A 20,156-nucleotide genomic window follows, 5' to 3' on the forward strand; every position below is an offset into this window, starting at 1 on the left:
TCATCATACCATGCAACGCTCTGCCACTGCGCCGACGCCCAGGCCGATGGTCACGTGCCCATTTCAGTAGTAGTCGCCGATGTCGTGGTTTTAATATTGGCACATGCGCAGGTCATCGGCTGCGGAGGCCCATCGTTAGGAGTGTTCGGTGCACTGTGTGTTCAGACACACTTGTACACTACCCAGCATTAAAGTCTGGAGAGGAGTGCCTGCCCGTAATCCCACTGCTAATAACCGATTCGCAACAGTTCATCTACATCTACATCTGCATACTTACTCCGCAATCCACCATACGGTGCGTGGCGGAGGGTACCTCGTACCACTACTAGCATCTTCTCTCCCTGTTCCACTCCCAAACAGAACGAGGGAAAAATGACTGCCTATATGCCTCTGTACGAGCCCCAATCTCTCTTATCTTGTCTTCGTGGTCTTTCCGCGAAATGTAGGTTGGTGGCAGTAAAATTGTACTGCAGTCAGCCTCAAATGCTGGTTCTCTAAATTTCCTCAGTAGCGATTCACGAAAAGAACGCCACCTTTCCTCCAGGTACTCCCACCCGAGTTCCGGAAGCATTTCCGTAACACTCGCGTGATGATCAAACCTACCTGTAACAAATCTAGCAGCCCGCCTCTGAATTTCTTCTATGTCCGACCTGATAGGAATCCCAAACGCTCGAGCAGTACTCGAGAATAGGCTGTATTAGTTTTTTGTAAGCGGTCTCCTTTACAGATCAACTTCCCAAAATTCTACCAATGAACCGAAGACGACCATCCGCCTTCGCTGAGCCAACCAGATGGAAGTCGGAAGGTTAGAGGTTCGGGCTGTAGGGCCATTACATGCTTGTCCCACTTCATATCGCTCTGCAATGTTACGCCCAAATATTTAATCGACGTGACTGTGCCAAGCGCTGCACTACTAATGGATTCCTTTTCCTATTCATCTGCATTAATCTACATTTATCTATATTTAGAGTTAGCTGCCATTCTTTACACCAATCACAAATCCTGTCCAAGTCATCTTGTATTCTCCTACAGTCACTCAACGACGACACCTTCCCGTACACCACAGCATCATCAGCCAACAGCCGCACATTGCTATCACCCTATCGAAAAGATCATTTATGTATGTGTTGACATGTCTGGGTCTCAAACCCTGTTATATGTGCTGTGGTTGCTGTACGGTCGACCACTGCTGCCCTTACAATGCGACAATCCTGGTGGTTGTCTGCGCTGCGTGGCTGGCCAGAACGCCGTCAACAGATCTGAGAATGTTCACGTGACCACGGAGATCAGCACAGTTTCACAACTGATGCAGCACGCTCTAACAACCCTACCACGACAAAGGTCAAAAACTAATTATGATTGTAGTGTTGCTCACGCTGCTAAATATTGCATTTTCGGGCAACAACAAAGTTATATTACGTGGCAGGTGTCATTAGAGCACAGCTAATAAAGTTATTTCTTGAAATAATGGGTAAACTAGGCACTCATCTTTTCGTGTTTCCCACGCTGGTCTCGTTGTGGACTGATGGCTCAATCGTCGAAAATGTAGGTAGTGATGATGCCAAGGTCGGATGCAAAGAGGTCTAGGTGTTGTTCTGCGATACTCAAAAGTTTTATAGATGTGTTTCATAAACCATTCTTGAAGATTAAACTTTTGCAAGTTAGGACAATGGTGATGTAAAAAAGTAATCAGCACTCCGAATTTAAGTTACACTTCTGTTTTTATTACTTTTGTTGCAACATCACTTCACAGCATAAAACATACTTTAAAATATCTTCCTCACTGTTAAAGTTCACATTTCATAAACTGACTACAATTTGCGTCTTTTCAACATGTCGACCAAGACTTGACACTCTAATAACCTCTTACGCGCCCAAAAATCACAGTTATAAGTACGTGAAAGATCATAGTGACAAAAGAAAGAATACACACAAGAATAATATCGTTGCAATATAAACATATGGATGTATCAAAGTACTTCTACATTAATGAAATCGAATCTGAATGTTGTCACAGAAATGTGTTAACTATTTTACAGAAACACAGTAGAATATTGCTGGTATCGAGAGGCTGAGGTGAGGTTCCGTAATGGTTACGTAAATCAAGTACCATTACAACATGCAACTTGGGTTGCAGTTCTCCGAAAGGACGATCCACCCACTCGGAAGGCCACAGTTTGACCCCTTTCAAATTCGCTCAGTTGGCTGTAGGGAGCAACAGTGCGTCTCCACGGCATGGTCGCCTGCTTGCTTCACACGTTGGCAACCAACTGAGCCTTCTGGCTATGAGCATTCCCTACTAAGGGGTAGACACAGATGGTACTCTGGTAGCTATGCCACTATGATATCGGTTGGCGGACGATGTTGAAACCTGTATCCTCTATCTCCCAGGTGGCATATACTGTCATTTGCTCAAAACCTACGTCGTCTTTCCAGGGTTAACTAATTTTTCTTCCGGTAGTGTATTTTCCGCAGTGGGAACACCGGTTCCCGTCAGATCACCGAAGTTGAGCGCTGGCGGGCTGGGCTAGCACTTGGATGGGTGACCATCCTGTCTGTCGAGCGCTGTTGGCAAGCGAGGTGCACTCAGCTCTTGTGAGGCAAACTGGGGAGCTACTTGACTGAGAAGTAGCGGCTCCGGTCTCGTAAACTGACATACGGTATGCTGACCACATGCCCCTCCATATCCGCATCCAGTGACGCATGTGGGTGAGGATGACACGGCGGCCGGTCGGTACCGGTGTGCCTTCATGGCCTGCTCGGGTGAAGTTTAGTTTTAGTGCAAATGCTTAATCAACCCTTGCGGCGACCATTTCTTTTTCTATTTCTTCATATTCATCGTATTTCGTCTTGGCTTCCCTTCTGTGTGTATGTGGATTCTCTGAATTCGTAACCCAGCAGATTTTTACCGTGCCCACTGCGTGCTGCTGCGCCTGGTGCTTACTGGAGATTCCTTTGCAGGCACGCACTACTATTACAACATGTCCGGGTCCACGGACTGCTCCACCGTCTTCCCGTTTTCCTGCTGGTGGACGAGAGCGAGGGCAAGGTGCACGGCATCGGCTTCCAGACCTACGGCCTCTCCAGCAAGACCAGCCGCAAGTGGTTTGAGAACGTGCCCTAAATCGCCATCAAGGTGCGTTCTCCAGCGCTGCGGGCGACATCTCTGTATTCTCGCAGCCTTTTGTGGCAGCTGGACTGAGTAAAGTCTTCTGGGCCTCGTAACTTCCCTGGTCATTTCGGGGATTTCAAAGGCTGTTCATTTATCTGACCTGTTGTTTGCAGTCATACTGAATCAGCGTCGAATTATTCGTAGATAGCATTTACGGGCACCTTATTCCCGAAGTACACGTATCATCGTATTTACTTCCGTAATCGTGCTCAGATGCGGAAAAGGAACTAGAGAGGCAATAACAGCTCTGAGGATGATATTAGAAAGACTAATTGGAGTTAGTAGGAAAACATACTTGGCCTTTATAGATTTACAAAAAGCATTTGACATGGTTAATTGGAAACTGTTATTCCGGACAATGAAGGAAATAAATCTTGATTGGAGGGTCAGAAGATAAATCTGGAACCTGTATAAAAGGCAGGAAGCAGAGATAGAAGTGAATGGTGTGAAGAAGAAAGCAAAAATAAGGAGGGGCAAGGATGCCCATTATCACCATATTTGTTCAACTTATTTATTGAAAAACTGAAAAATTGAAAAGAATAACCAAAGGAATTAAAATTAACGGTTAACGACTTCATTGTATCCGTTGACTACATTGTATCCGTTTTGCAGATGATATAGTAGTACTTGCTGACTCAGTAAAGGAAATGCAATTTAAGTTGCTAAAATTTGCCAGAATCCTATGAGAATTAAATCTAAAAATAAATAAGAAGAAAACAAAAACTATGGTAGTAGGGAAGACAAAATAAAATGGTTAATATTAAACTAGAAGATGATGTTCTAGAGCAAGTTGAGAACTTCTGTTATTTGGGGAGCACAGTCACTGACGACAATGTATCACAGATATAAAGAGAAGAATAGCCACGGCAAAGCAAGCTTTCCAAAATAAAAGGAATTTACTAACAGACAATCGCATAAGCCTAGAAAGTAGGAAGAAGTTTGCCAAAACGTTTGTCTGGAGTGTCTTAACATACGGATGTGAAGCGTGGACTCTGGGAAAGGCAGAGAGAGAGAGAGAGAGAGAGAGAGAGAGAGAGAGAGAGAAGACTGGGAGCAGTGGAAATGTGGATATGTGGATATGGAGAAGAATGACGAAAACAAGCTGGGTAGATAGAAAAAGTAATGAACAGGTCTTAAGAGAAGCGAATGACAACAGAACGCTGCTAAATTATATAGGAAGAAGAAAATAAAAAAATGATAGGGCACATAATGTGACACAACCAGTTCCTAACGAATGTAGTTGAAGGAAAAGTTTTAGGGAAAAAACCAAGAGGCAGGCCAAGAGCAACGTATTTTAATAACATCACAGAAGATATGGGGATGTAAAATGGTATAAAGAATTGAAAAGGTTGACAATGGAGAGAGGCACGTTGCTAAATCGACAAGGCATAGCCTTCAGTTTATGATGATGATGGTGCTCCTGTGTGACAAGCCCTCTCAACATGCTATGAGACATGCCCAGAAAGTAAGTGACGTTTTGGAACTCATAAAAACACTTCTTTCAAATCAAGATTTATTTTTACAAAAAAGAGCATTTCTTACAGTATTTTTCAACAGAGTTGCCATGATTTTTCAGACATTTGACACAGCACGAAACCAACTTTTTTTATACCCTTTTCGTAGAAAGACGCCGCTGGTACGCTACGGAACAACTTTTTTTGCGTCAAAGCACCTTCCTCCAAAATCATGTTTCAAGTTCAAGTACATGTAGTAGTCGGTATGGGCGACATCGGGGCTGTACGGCGGGAGATCGAACTGTACCCAACCGTTTGATGATGTGCCTTACATCGCCATCAAGGTGCGGTCTCCGACGCTGCGGGCAACATCTCAGTATTGTTGAGTAATGTTTTGAGTAACACCAGTGGAATGCGGAAGTGCGTTATCATGATGTAACACAGTGCTTTGACCGAGTATTCCTCCCCTGTTCTGAATTGTGCGCCGAAGTTCTCTCATTGTTTCACAGTATCATACCGCGCTCACGTTTTCACTTCCGGGAAGGAATTCGACAAGCAGGATGCCCCATCTGTGCCAGAACACAGTTCACGGTTTCTTGCACTGATAACGTTTTTCTGAATTTTTGTTTTCTGGGGAATCGCGAGTGCCTCCACACCATCGACTGTTTTGATTCCGGAGTGACATGACAGACCCAATTTTCGTCACCAGTCACAATTCTGTTTAAGAACCCATCTCCCTCGTCACTGTATTAGGTAAGAAACGTCAAAACGCAGAGCAAGTCGCTTCGTTTTGTTGACATCCATAAGCACTTTCGGAACTCAACCTTAACATAATTTGTGAAAATTTAAGCGATTTGTAACAGTCTCACGCAAAAACAGGTTTGGCAGTTTGGGGAAACTCGTCACTAAGTTTTCTTACTGGGATCCGTCTGTTTTCACTAATTTTCTCTTTCACTTTCTCAACAAAACCAACTTCAACAGAAGGCCGTCCACTCCGTCCCTCGTCATGAAGACTGTTCCGTCCATCATTCAACTGTCTCACCCGCTTTCTCACCACTCCATCAGTCATTACATTTTCAACATAAATCTCTAGCAGTTGACTACGAATTTCAGCTGGCTTAAAGTGCTTTCCGTCCAAAAATTTTATTACGGAACATACATCACAGTCGGCGTGCTCAGAGATTCTCTTAAACATTTTGAACCATCACTAAAAAATATGAACACAGCACAGTCCGACTGTAATGGCGCAAATGGAGAGACAATGGACCAGAGAGACGAGTACGAATGCGCGAAACTACGACACTGGTGTTGTGACGACTGAACGAAATGGTACTTACTTTGCAGACACGCCTCTTACTTCAAATATTCAGTATAACTGACTCAAATCTCTATCATTAAACGGCTAAAAACATCCACGGCTAGAAACACCCATTTAAGTTGCACGTTGCCCCTGTAACGGCTCGTAAGGGCAACAAAAATTTTATTTTCAGTATTTCATGCAATTACTGACCAAATTCAAAAATTTTAAATGACTTCATAATTCGCTCATTAGAAAGTATAAATTTGCGTCAAGGGGAGCCGGAACGATCCATCTCCTGCATGTTGATGTTAGCAAATAGAAGGAACATTTTTTTTCTAAAACCATTAAACACATTGCTCTGAAATTTGGACTACATGTTCATTGAATATTTCTCTACAAAGTTATAATGCCATGTCAAGAAATATTTATTGATTTTTGCTTTACAATTTTTTCAATTCATTATAAAATCCAAACTTGGTTGGTGGTTTTGGCAAGTTCATAATTCCACATAACAATGTCCCTGCAGCACTGCCCTTGCCAATGCAACGCTAGCCATACACTAGCCTAAAATTTATATCATGCACCTTCTTCCCACTATTACCACTACGAGGAATAATGTTAGAATTAGAAAACGAAACTTATGCAGCACATTTGTTACACTTCAATAACATTTTAATGCCAACCCAATGTGTGAAGTTATTTTCAATTCCAGTCCTCTTTCTTTGCAAACTTTGCATAATACGGTATGTTTCAGAATATTGGAGAGCAAGGAAATGTTAATTACTTCATTCACATCATTACTGTCACTTTCATAGTTTTCAGATTTTCTTTGCTGTCGCAAAGTTTCTTTCTGGGAGGAGTTCTCTCGCGTTCATTTGGAGTAGTCAATGAAGCAGTCTGAGCAGCATCTCCCTTCGAAACAACAGAAGATTTCATCTTCCACTCATTGTGCCTTTTCTTAAACACTCGCCTGCTGAAACGGAGCATATTGATATCCACAAACCAAATACGTAAAACAGGTACAAGCAAAATTCGTCAAATACGCAAAATTGAACAGCTAAACAACACAAAGCAATCTCCATAAGTCAACACACACGGTGTAGCGTTTACGTTTACCGATATGGTCACTTGTCACAGAGCTAAAGCCATACAACGTTGTAAAACAAAACACTGTCTAATTCCGCAAAGATACCCTGCTTGCAGCCAGCGAGCGGCGCCGTCAGAGGTGACACACCAAGTCGTTTACGCGGCGCGTCAACTTTGCAGCGATAAAGAAGACGCTTAGGATTCACCTAAAAGGGTGAAACTTGATTTGTTTTATTCAGAAAACTCCAAAGAAGTTTATAATGAAAAAAAACAAAAAACATTAATTTTGTCATTTTCATCGTTCCGGATCCCCTTAAGAGTTTGACAGAAGTATTAAAGATAAATCCGTCTACATTTCTTGGGGCAGGGTAATTCAAAGCGCAAATTACCAGCGCTATATTCATCCAGAATTTGAGAATGAGAGCGCTTACCTACTTCCAACAAACTTTATATACAGGGTGATTCAAAAAGAATACCACAACTTTAGGGATTTAAAACTCTGCAACGACAAAAGGCAGAGCTAAGCACTATCTGTCAGCGAATTAAGGGAGCTATAAAGTTTCATTTAGTTGTACATTTGTTTGCCATTTCAGCTAATAAAGTTTTTGGTCCCTTTTTCTTCGAAGGTGCTACTGTAACTGGACTACAGTATCTGGAGATGTTAGAGAATTGGCTGTTCCCTCAGCTCGAACAAGAAGCACAACAATTCATATTTCAGCAGGATGGTGCGCCACCACATTGGCACTTATCTATCCGTAACTACTTGAACGTCAACTACCCGAGGCGATGGATCGGCCGCCAGGCAGCCCGTGAAAGAGCACTTCATCACTGGCCTCCAAGAATCCCTGATCTTACCCCCTGCGATTTTTTCTTATGGGGGTATGTTAAGGATATGGTGTTTCGGCCACCTCTCCCAGCCACCATTGATGATTTGAAACGAGAAATAACAGCAGCTATCCAAATTGTTACGCCTGATATGCTACAGAGAGTGTGGAACGAGTTGGAGTATCGGGTTGATATTGCTCGTGTGTCTGGAGGGGGCCATATTGAACATCTCTGAACTTGTTTTTGAGTGAAAAAAAAAACCTTTTTAAATGCTCCTTGTAATGATGTATAACAGAAGGTTATATTATGTTTCTTTCATTAAATACACATTTTTAAAGTTGTGGTATTCTTTTTGATCACCCTGTATAATTTCAAACCATATCGGAACTTTTTCTTACACTCCTCACAGTACAACGAAAGAAATAAATTTTGTTATTTACTACATTTTCGCTGTCCCTACGTCTCGGATTTGTGCAATGAATACGTGTAGTTGCATGGAACTGCCCCTAAATTCTACATTATATCAATGAACTGAGGAATGCCAAGTAAACAGACCTTCTAAATATTTTCTTTACTGCTCTTTCTGTTGTTGCAGCTGTTGGGTTTGATTACGATGCTTCAGTCATTATCAGAGAGACTATTTCTGCTTTATCGGTGTTAGCTGAATGGTCAATTGTATAGAGCACAAGCAGGAGTGGTTCTAGACTCGAATCCTTTGGAACGACATTTTTTTTTCTGCTTTGAGAAATTCACCATGATCCTGGGACACACTGTGTTCAATGTCTCCTGAGTTAAGGTGAATTTTTCTCGTGTGTTGCAGCCAACCATCCCCACGGCGCCAACCTGCCTAGTCGACTGGGTCAAGGAAGTTGGAACCATCTCGCTGCACATCTACTTCAAGGAAAACCCTGGAAGTATTTTTTGTTAGGAGTGTACCCAGCTGTTCGCATGAAACAACCTAAAGAATTCAATAAATTTTATGATACTCTGTGTCATTTTCGTATTTAATCGAGTGTGAGCGTATGAAACACAGGTTCCAGATCTCATTAGTAACGACACCAGAGCTGGTGTGCTAGCATGTGGTGGTGGTGATGTTTGGTTTTGGAGCGCTCAACTGCGCGGTCATCAGCGCCCGTAGAAGGTCCCCATTTCCACACAGTCCATTTTTTTTTTTTTTTTTACACAGTCCAGCTTAGCCACTGCCACGAATGGTGGTGATGATGATGAAATGATGTGAACAACACAAACATCCAGACCCCAAGCAGAGGAAATCCCCAACCCAGCCGGGAATCGAACCCAGAACCCCATGATCCAGTGGCAGCAACGTTAGCCACCAGACCACGAGCTACAGAATCTAACATATGATAATATTTAAATGTCTTTGACATCGAGCGCCACCCGAGATAAAAATTCTGTCGACGCATTTACTCCCCAAATTCAAAGAACATTAAATAAAAACGAAGCATCTATAATTTTTTGCGCATAAAACATTTCACATATAGTGATGGAGTACAGTGAACTCACATCGGGATAACTTGGATTCATATCCCCATCCACACAAACATATTTTTTACTCTAAATCGTTAGATGCAAATAACTGGATACCATCGATTTTCTTCCCCAGCCTTCCTGTTCTAATGGAGCCACTGGCGTAAAGTGTTCACAGCAGAGTTGTGAAATTGCCGTAGGCTACGGTAGACTAGCGTAAGTAAGCGCACACTACGGTAGTAGCTTTGGTCAGTTAAGATTCTAGCCGCATTACCTCTACGTTAGGTGTGTGGCATACCTATCCGGCGTTACCTTATTTCGATCGCCTTGTGTGCGTATGCACTCAGTGCCTTACTAGAGTCCCCTAAAAATTGGAAGGGGTTATTTGAAGCAAAATTGAAACTGTCAATGTTTAATTCAGGTTTGATCCGAAAATTGTTGATTTGTAACATGAAATAGGAGGAAACTGTAGTAAAAATAAACCAATATAGATTTATCATATAGCGCTAGAAAATGAAATTTCTTCTAAAAAAGGGTACACTTCAAAACAACGCAAACATCGACTCAATACTTTGTCAAGCATATATAAAACGTGTTTCTGTTATTGCTGAACATCTTTTACACTTATCAATAATAACAGGAAACTGTTGTCTTTAATCATGATGAAGAATGTTCTATTGAGTACAAAGTAACAAAACAATTATACAGATTTTTTTATGTATGTGCGATTTATTAACCAACTGCTTGTTTGAAGTTACAAGGTGGCTGCACTGGGACGCAGCCAGTGTCCTACGACCCGGTCGCAAGCTTTTGCTCCCAACAGCCTCCGTAAAATAGCCACATTATTGTGTGCGGTTGCTAAATTAGCACATTCTAACGTATAGATCTCGGCCTCTGCTACACTTCAGTCTGCGACGCGATCGCCATAGAAAAAAGTGCCGGCGGTGACGTCTCTGGTCAAATTAGAATGGAAGTATCGCAATCTACAATACAACCTTTCTCTAGACTATAATATTGCAATACCTTGGCACCCTCAAACGATCGCCATTTCCGTATACATACAGGACGCTTCCGTAAGAGGGTGCAAAAATGTAACAGGACGTAGAGAACGCTCCACTGAAGAATTAAGACAGGCAGCCTGTGGTCGGAAAAGCCAGCTTAAGGAAATATGAAAGTAAACTTGTCCACAGTTTCGTCTAGGATACTGTCTTCTAGCTTATTTACAACTAATATGTGCACAAGTTTATTATGCTGGTCATTTACGTACACATTCTTTATTTCCTGGAAGGAAACAAGAAGGTCGAGCTTCGTTACTAGGAAGTCTTGACGCGGGTTTTGTTTACTCCACTTGTCCGTAAGGTGGCTCTGTTGTATCGTATTTACATTAACGTGCTGTTCGTGGGAGGATGTGGATGCAACATGCCTCACTTCAGTGTGGACGTCCGCAACCATTTCAGTGCTGTATTTCCTGGTCGCTGGATTAGAAGCGGAGGTCCTAGTCTATGGCCTGAGAGGTCGGTTGACCTGAATCCCCTTGTTTATTTCCTATGGGGCTATATAAACTCACTTGTCTATGAGACCCCACTGGATACGAAGATGGAATTAGTTGTCAGGACTGTAGCTGCGCCGTGCGACGTGATTTGAAAGACACCAGGGATATTTGGCAGGATGCGTCACAATCTTGTTCGCCGATATCACCATTGCATTGAGGTTGATGGCCGTCAGTATAAGCACGTTTTGTGAGATACAGAAGAAATGGTGCGTTCATTGTGTCAGTAATGGTATTTGCAGTTAAGTGTAACTAACGTAAATAAAAAAGTACACAGTAATGTGATTTTATTCCTATTATCTCCTTAAACTGGCTTCTCCGACCCCAGGTTCCGTACTTCGAACTGTTCAATGGAGCATCCCCTATGTCGTCTTAAATTTTTGCACGCTGTTATAGAAACACCATGTATAAAGAAGTAGTAAACGAAATCTAAGCCACCACAAGCAAGAACAAAGCAAAATCTTGTACAAAAAAGAAATTAAAGCTAAAAAATTATATACATGACGTCACACTGCGAAAAATATGGATATGGCTCGCGTTCGCTGATCCCTATCTAAACTGGATGTCGAACTCCAGATGTCTGCCGCTGATGGGCCTCAGGTCCTCATACTTCGTCTCTTGTGGAGCTGTAACTGGCTGCCACAAGTTGTCCCCTAGAATGCAAAATAAAAGAACTTCCGATTTTGCTCCAATATGAATCCAAATCGCACGCTATGGGCTTCTGCAGGGTAGGATTATGTTCTTATCAAGACTGGGACAAAAAAAGGAAAGGAAGGTGTTAATAATTATGGCATATCATGTCAAAAATCTCGTGTTATCTGGATATTGATAGATCTACCAAAAAAATGATGGTGTATTATTTCAGTTATGCGTCACTCGGAAGACCGACACGAGATGCAGCACAATGCGATGTATTCAGGTACTATATTAGCCAAACCTTTGTCAGTAGGCTGTTTAGGTTTTTATGTTGGTAACGCCACGTAGCGCTCTGTATGAAAATCACTGACTGTGCTGTGTGCAGTCTGTGGCTGTTTGGCATTGTTGGAATATTCACAATTGTAGTGTTGGGCAGTTTAAGATAAGTACATTGTTTGTTCTTTATCAAAATCTTTCATTTGCTAACTATGCCTATCAGTAGTTAGAATCTTTCATTTAGCTGGCAGTAGTGGCGCTCGCTGTATTGCAGCAGTTCGAGTAACAAAGATTTTTGTGAGGTAAGTGATTCATGAAAGGTATGGGTTATTCTTAGTCAGAGCGATCCTTTTGTAGGGATTATTGAAAGTCAGACTGCGTTGCGCTTAAAAAAAAAATATTGTGTGTCAGTTTAGTGATGACCAGAATAAGTAAAGAGAAAATTTCTGAGTACGTTCAGTTTTGCTCAGCTGTTTGAAAATCAAATAACGTAAGAGGTTTATCAGCACAGTCATTTATAATTTTTCTAAGGGGATATTGCACCTTCAGATACGTGTAGTAAATAAAATCAGTTGCAAACAATGTACTCGCTTCTTGAACACAGTTGACATCATTTGCAAATACTTATTAAGTATGAATTGTCATTAAAATGTGCAAAGGCACCCACATCTCTGAAACGAAGTAGATTTACATCTGAAAGATTCATGGCTCACTAGCATTTCTGTTGCTACTTAATGACGCAGGGACAGCAAATGCAACATTTTACACAGACACTACCTCACAATAAGAGGGGAAGGAGGAATCTTTGGATTGGAACCCAAGTCCGGAAACGTATGCTTTCCGTGGTACAGCCGTTTGAAAACAAGCTTGCTAGGCATGTGTGCATCAGGCTCATCGTGATTGGGGGGCGGGGCGGCTGCTTACGTCGGTTTGATTGATGTCATTTGGCGACTGTCCTGCCTCTCTGACCTGTCTCGAGTCTCACTCTCTCGTCTGTGAATGCTAGAGCAACACGGTTAAGTACACCTTTGCAGAATATACCCACACGATCGTTCGTAATGGCGAAGCTCACGGTAGTGGAAGAGATGCTCGTAGCCTTTATCAAGATAGTTATCCACAACGTCCGACTCCATCGCGTACCCTTTTCGCCACAATTGCCAACGCCTTAGAGAAAGAATGTCGAATCGAAACACCTTCCGCCGTCTAGATTTCCAACTTATTTTAATGAGAAACCAGTTTCGGCGATGTATTACGCCATCTTCAGGCCCCCTAACCCACGTGTAGGTAGATTCCCACCTCTGGTCCAGTCAAAATGGGGGCCAGCATTCGGTGACGTAGTCTGACTGGTCCATCGGTGGGAATCTACCTACATGCGTAATATATCGGCGAAAATGGTATCCCAATAAAATAACAATTGTAAATTTAAACGGCTGAAACGTGTTTTGATTCGACATTGCGCATCCGTCTGTATAAAGATGGGCATACAGAGAGCTTCGAGAAAGTGTACCTTCATGGCCAGCAGACGTGACTGTAGTGCTCCAAGGAGACGCTGGACACGCCAGCTACCTTTAAACATGTGTTTGCAAAAACTGATTACATTTGTATTTTGTTTCTTTACTAATTGATGAGTGGAACTGTAAGAAAAGTGATGCAATGGGTCACCCTTAATAAATTACTGGTAATGGTAAAAGTGGTCGCGTACCCAACATATTTTCAAATTGTTGTAGCACGGAAACGTTATGTTTCCAGACATTGGTTTCCATTCAAAATAATCTCTACCCACTCCCCTCTACAGGTCGTACAAGTCTCTCAGGGGAAGTTTGGAGCACCCTATACTAAATAACATGTCCAGCTTCAGAGAACAGGTAATCACATAGAGCACTTGCCCGCGAAAGGCAAAGGTCCCGAGGTCGAGTCTATGTCCGGCACACAGTTTTAATCTGGCAGGAAGTTTCACATCAGCGGACACTCCGCTGCAGAGTGAAAAATCTCATTCTGGAAACATCCCATAGGCTATGGCTAAGCCTTGTCTCGGCGATATCGTTTCTTCCAGGAGCGCTAGTTATGCAAGTTTCGCACAAGAGCTTCTATGAAGTTTGGAAGGTAGGAGACGAGGTACTGTCAGAAGTAAAGCTGTGAGGACGGGGGCGTGAGTCCTGCTTGGGTAGGTCAGATGGTACAACACTTGCCCGCGGAAGGCAAAGGTCCCGAGTTCGGGTCTCGGTGCGGCACACAGTTTTAATCTGCTAGGAAGTTTCAGGTAATGACATATCTACGAAGGCATTCGTTTCACATCGCTCCTTCGAACCTTATCTCCTCCGTTTCCCAGTATTCTTAACCGATGGAGTCTCCTTAAATTTCCTTTTCCCAGAACTCACTGTATCAGGAAACACCTATACGCCTATAAATTCTTCTCATATCTGGTGATATCACTATTGTTATTAATGTCATAACTATAGTCATCATCATCATCATCATCATTATTATATTATTGGCAGCAGCTACCACTATTAACTGCAGTTCACAGTCAATATAAATTAGTCATACTGCCACTTCAGGCACTCAAAACGCCTAGCAAAGGTAACTATGATGTAATAGATACCGTATGTGTGAAACCCTGCTCCGATGCTAGAAAGGCCCTCTTGCCCCTAATCAGATCAAATTAAACAAATAAATAAATTAAATAAAACTTACTTAGGTGCTGAAAGCATTTAGTATGGGGCCCGTTATCACGTAAAATGGCTGCGGAAAACTCTAAGTCACAATAAAAGTAATAACAAAGATGGTGTCATGTAACTAAAACTCACCATGGTTGGAGGAAGTAGAGCTGCAACAGTACATGTCGTTTTCAATCATCAGACTGAACGAGGTTGTAGTACAGTGGCCTCACCGACAGTAAACACAGGAGTGGTGTAGTGAAGTGACGAACAGGGAACTGCGTTGAGTTGAGGGCCAGAGATGTGACGGCACTGTAGTAGTGGGAATTTAAATGACGAGCTAGGGCGTCGGTAGAACAGGTGGGCTGGAAGACGGAAAAGGGGAGCAGGTTAAATATACGGGGAACCTTTTGTGTTAATTTGAAGGAACAGTGAAAGAGGGAGGGTTAAAAGGTGACGCAAAAGAGGTAATGGTATGAAGTGAGATTCATGCAAGACAGAGGGTGATGTTATGGTAAAGAAAAGGGAAACATACAATGAAGGCTTTCAGGTGGGTGATCATGTAGTGAAATTTTCGGAAACTGAAATTTTATGTACTATGACGAAGTATTGCCCACGGGTATATAGAGAAACCATCGAAATATATAAACATGGGGATAATTTTAACAGAAAAGAAGAAGCTATGAAACTCAGCGACATATGGACAGTGGCGCTACAAAATCGATGAGAAAGTTTTATCTTTGACGTACTATGATCGATAGTTTTATTTTATCATCGACAAGGTTTATCTCTGCTATCACGTGAAATCCAGACCACGCCCACTTTCCATGGTATTTAGGCCGTTCTTCGACGTCCGATTCTTCAGTCGGCAAGACTCAGCACAACCAGGAGCACCTCCGAGGATGTCCAACGTAGCTTTGGACGAAACGTCAGGGATTGAAGAGTTCCATGGACCACGGCCATACAACCCGGAAGAAAAGGGAAACCTGACGTGGTGTTAGAGGAAAATTTCATGGATTGGAAAGAAAAGACTATAAACAGGAGGGGGAGGAACTGGATTTAATAAGAAAACTGGATAAGAGGAAGTTAAGCGATCAATGGTAGTTGAGGGAGGGGGTGGGGCAGCATCGTGAAACGTTTGATTTCTTGTGATCAGCTGCTAGTTAAGACCGTGTTCTACAGACCATTTCACGAACTTGGAAATCCTAATTCTTCCAAAATTGAAAGCTTTCTTTTGCGGGCATAGTCGAAGATTTGCAGCTTGTCTAGAGGAGACTGATTATGCTTGTATCTCTTGAGACGATCGGAGAAGGCAGAGTTGTCTTTAACAGCGCCTTTCTTAGGTCATCTTGATTTCTAGTCTTAAGGGGCCGTCCAGTTGGAGCAATGTGCAATGAGTGGCACTGTAAGCACACGATTTTGAAGTCCCCAGAGCGTGAAGACGGGTCTTTCAACAATTGTTCGTTCAAATGGTTGAAATGGCTCTGAGCACTATGGGACTTAACATCTGTGGTCATCAGTCCCCTAGAACTTAGAACTACTTAAACCTAACTAACCTAAAGACATGACACACATCCATGCCCGAGGCAGGATTCGAACCTGCGACCGTAGCAGTCGCGAATCTCAAGTTTGCAAGCTCTTGTTCAGTTGTTTATGAATCTAGGGGAACGTCACATGAACGGTCGAAAAAGGGCTTCTTTCGTAACAAAGGATGGTAGGATGTAAAGCGGATGACGAGACTACTAAGAAGATACGTTGGGTGCACTAGGACACACATTACTGAGCAAACGATATCGTGAACACAACATCCCACATACAACATCAATAGCGCCCAAATATGGTGCAATTGCACTTTATGCTGCTAATAATAACGGAATAATTCTTCCTCCATGTTTTGTTACTCCAGCATCTTCTTTCTATTTGTCAGGCGTTTCATAATTTTTTTGATAATATGTGTAGCTGATGTCATGAGTAAAGTTCCTCCTGTCTTTTTACCTCTCTTTGTTTATGAGTTAAAAAGTATTAACACTATTGTTCTTTATTGAGTTTAATTTTTAATGATTTTAATTTAGTTTTGGCACTAGGCAGCGATGTATAATCAATGGTGAAGTTATTCATTTAGATAGATAAAAATATTATGAGAATTAACATTTTTACAACCCCCCACCATTTTAATCGAGGTCGATGTCGGTTTTTCTCTTTCCATACATTATTCCTCTAATAGCAGTTGCAGTTAATTTTTCGCCAAGTGCTGCATCTTTAGTCGTTGATACAACACTCAGATGACGGACTGGTGGGTGAAAACCATTTTTGAATGAAGATGAGAAAATTCATCTGCGAAAAGCCCTACGTCATCCGTGAGCGCATTCAATTATAATAAAGATGTCTCCTACGAATCTGCAATAGAAAAGGATTTTCTTGGAAAGAGCGGATGCTTGCGTCAAACAGCGGTGTTCAGGGATGGTGACAAATATCTCTGCTAAACAGCCTGTGAGGCAGTTGCCAATTGTAAGGCCGTTACTTGTTTATAATGTCGAGGGAAGCCAAAAAAGAATAGGACGGGAAAAATTATCCTTGTAGTCGTTCAACTACTGCTTTCTCGTTAGGAAAGGAATAGATTTCAAAGGGGTAAAATTATTTCAGCACTCTTAGTACAAACTTGGCAACAGGTTGAGCAGGGCTGCCTCTCCAATTAACGTGACCTTGGATAGGAAAATATTCTTCATTGGTCTTTATCTGGGAGAGGGGGGTTGTGGTCCTAGGATTCATAACTGTATTCGTAGTCAGTATCAGGACAAATTATATTAGTACAGTCAAGGAAGCAAGCTTGTAGTTCTTTCATGTAAGTCTGCATTGGGTCATGAGCCATGGGGTGGATGGTGAAATCATTGAAGAAGTTAACGAGTTATATGTTGAGCCCTAGAAATGACAACATCTGTATGGCATTCATTTGCGCCGGCATTGATGCCACCATATTCTCTGAGCTTCTTATTTACAGATAATACTACTCTATTATGGTTACTAACAGTGTTGGAAGGTAACTTTCTATCATATCACTTGCTTTGAGATTTTTCATTGACATTTTGTCATCAATTGCCAGATCTAAAGCAATATTAAAATCAGCAATGAGATCAGTAATACGTTGTTTATTTAAAACGGTTAGGTTGTTGTACGTGACATCTTTGTTAAGAAGATCGTACTGATAAGTACTAAACTGAATAGAAATGACGTTCACCACTCTTTTTGCAATCTGGAAGGTCCCTAGGATTAACAATTCAATGTGATGCGTGTTGTATTTTCTTTAGTTGGGAGATCTTTTTAGATTACCTTCCTTTAGTAAGTACGCTACATTCCCATACGGGGGAGGTAACAATTTTCATAAACCGGTCTAATTTGGAGCGGTTAAGCTCACGAACAGAAGAAAAATATCCATCTTATGCTGTGAGGTGAAACTTATCTCTAAAGGAGCAAGGCACTTGTTTTCAGAGTTAGAAAATATTTTGGCGCATATACTAGGAACCCAAGAAAGGGGAGCATTTTGTTCAATATTGAGGGTGTTGGGTAAAAACACTGGGATGAAATTATCGAAATACACTGCTTACTAATTTGATTCTCATGGAGGTCTTCATTATCTTGAGCTTAAGTTCGCAAAAGGAGGCGACCATTTGCAGTGCTCGATAAGGTAAGCTGCTGTACATTCCATTGTGTTATGGCATGCGGCAACAGTAGATGAGCGATTCAAATGAGTGAAGTCTCTGTTGCAATTATGTAATTTTTTTTAATTGTGATTACGCGTATGGAGCGTTTAGCGGAACAATAAGGAAACAATAACAGCTCCAACACGTGAACATAACGAACAGCGGATCTAATATCGCTAAAACACTAGTGAATTTTAAATTTACTAGGTTAGACGTTGAAAGCGTTTAGTATGGGCCCCGTTGTCATGTAATACGGCGATGGAGAACAGCTTTGTCATAAACTACGAGTTAACGTAGGGAACTCTACTGAGAAAGTAGCAAATATATTTAGTATAAGGAGTTGGAGGGACGGGGGGGGGGGGGGGGGGGGAAGAAAATATAAAAGTAATGAGACAAAAGGTGTCATGTAATTAAAACTCACCATGGTAGAAGGAAGAACCAGCGCAACAGTACGCACACGTTTAGACACGTACACATCCGTCTGACTGAGAAACGTGGAACTGCAGTGTCCTCTCAGACCGTAAACACAAAAGTGGTGTAACGAGGTGACGGTCAACAAACAGCTGGAGTCGGCGGCCAAACAGGTGGCGGTGCTGGAGCAGCTTGCGATCTTGAGACACATGGCCAATACCAGCGACTGTCGTACTAATCTGGTACACTGAATCTAGATTAAAAAAAAAAATCAACCGTCTCAAGTATGAAAGATCATCACATGAGAAGTGGGTGGACCTATTTGGCTATTTTTTATTGTGCCGCCAATTGTCAGAAAAAGGTTTGTCTGAACGAAATTTTTTGGGACGTCTACCGGAAAAGTCGGAAATTTGACTGGTACTTTTGTGTGAAAATCTCAATGAAAGAACTGTGATGGTCGGTTTCGCAGTTTTGCTGCCACATGTTTTCACAACAACAACAAATTGTGACATTCACTTTGATCTACATCTACATCTACATCCATACTCCGCAAGCCACCTGACGGTGTGTGGCGGAGGGTACCTTGAGTACCTCTATCGGTTCTCCCTTCTATTCCATTCTCGTATCGTTCGTGGAAAGAAGGATTGTCGGTATGCCTCTGTGCGGGCTCTAATCTCTCTGATTTTATCCTCATGGTCTCTTCGCGAGATATACGTAGGAGGGAGCAATATACTGCTTGACTCTTCGGTGAAGGTATGTTCTCGAAACTTTGACAAAAGCCCGTACCGAGCTACTGAGCGTCTCTCCTGCAGAGTCTTCCACTGGAGTTTATCTATCATCTCCGTAACGCTTTCGCGATTACTAAATGATCCTGTAACGAAGCGTGCTGCTCTCCGTTGGATCTTCTCTATCTCTTCCATCAACCCTATCTGGTACGGATCCTACACTGCTGAGCAGTATTCAAGCAGTGGGCGAACAAGCGTACTGTAACCTACTTCCTTTGTTTTCGGATTGCATTTCCTTAGGATTCTTCCAATGAATCTCAGTCTGGCATCTGCTTTACCGACGATCAACATTATATGATCATTCCATTTTAAATCACTCCTAATGCGTACACCCAGATAATTTATGGTATTAACTGCTTCCAGATGCTGACATGCTATTTTGTAGCTAAATGATAAAGGATCTATCTTTCTGTGTATTCGCAGCACATTACACTTGTCTACATTGAGATTCAATTGCCATTCCCTGCACCATGCGTCAATTCGCTGCAGATCATTCTGCATTTCAGTACAATTTTCCATTGTTACAACCTCTCGATACACCACAGCATCATCCGCAAAAAGCCTCAGTGAACTTCCGACGTCATCCACAAGGTCATTTATGTATATTGTGAATAGCAACGGTCCTATGACACTCCCCTGCGGCACACCTGAAATCACTCTTACTTCAGAAGACTTCTCTCCATTGAGAATGACATGCTGCGTCCTGTTATCTAGGGCTATGCGTGAAGCGTTCATTGAATTCGAAAGTAAAATTCTATGTACCGACTTGACAGAAAATCCTAGGAAGTTCTGGTCTTACGTTAAATCAGTAAGTGGCTC

The sequence above is a fragment of the Schistocerca serialis genome, chromosome 12, assembly GCF_023864345.2.
Source record: "Schistocerca serialis cubense isolate TAMUIC-IGC-003099 chromosome 12, iqSchSeri2.2, whole genome shotgun sequence".
NCBI classification, from domain to species: Eukaryota; Metazoa; Arthropoda; class Insecta; order Orthoptera; family Acrididae; genus Schistocerca; species Schistocerca serialis.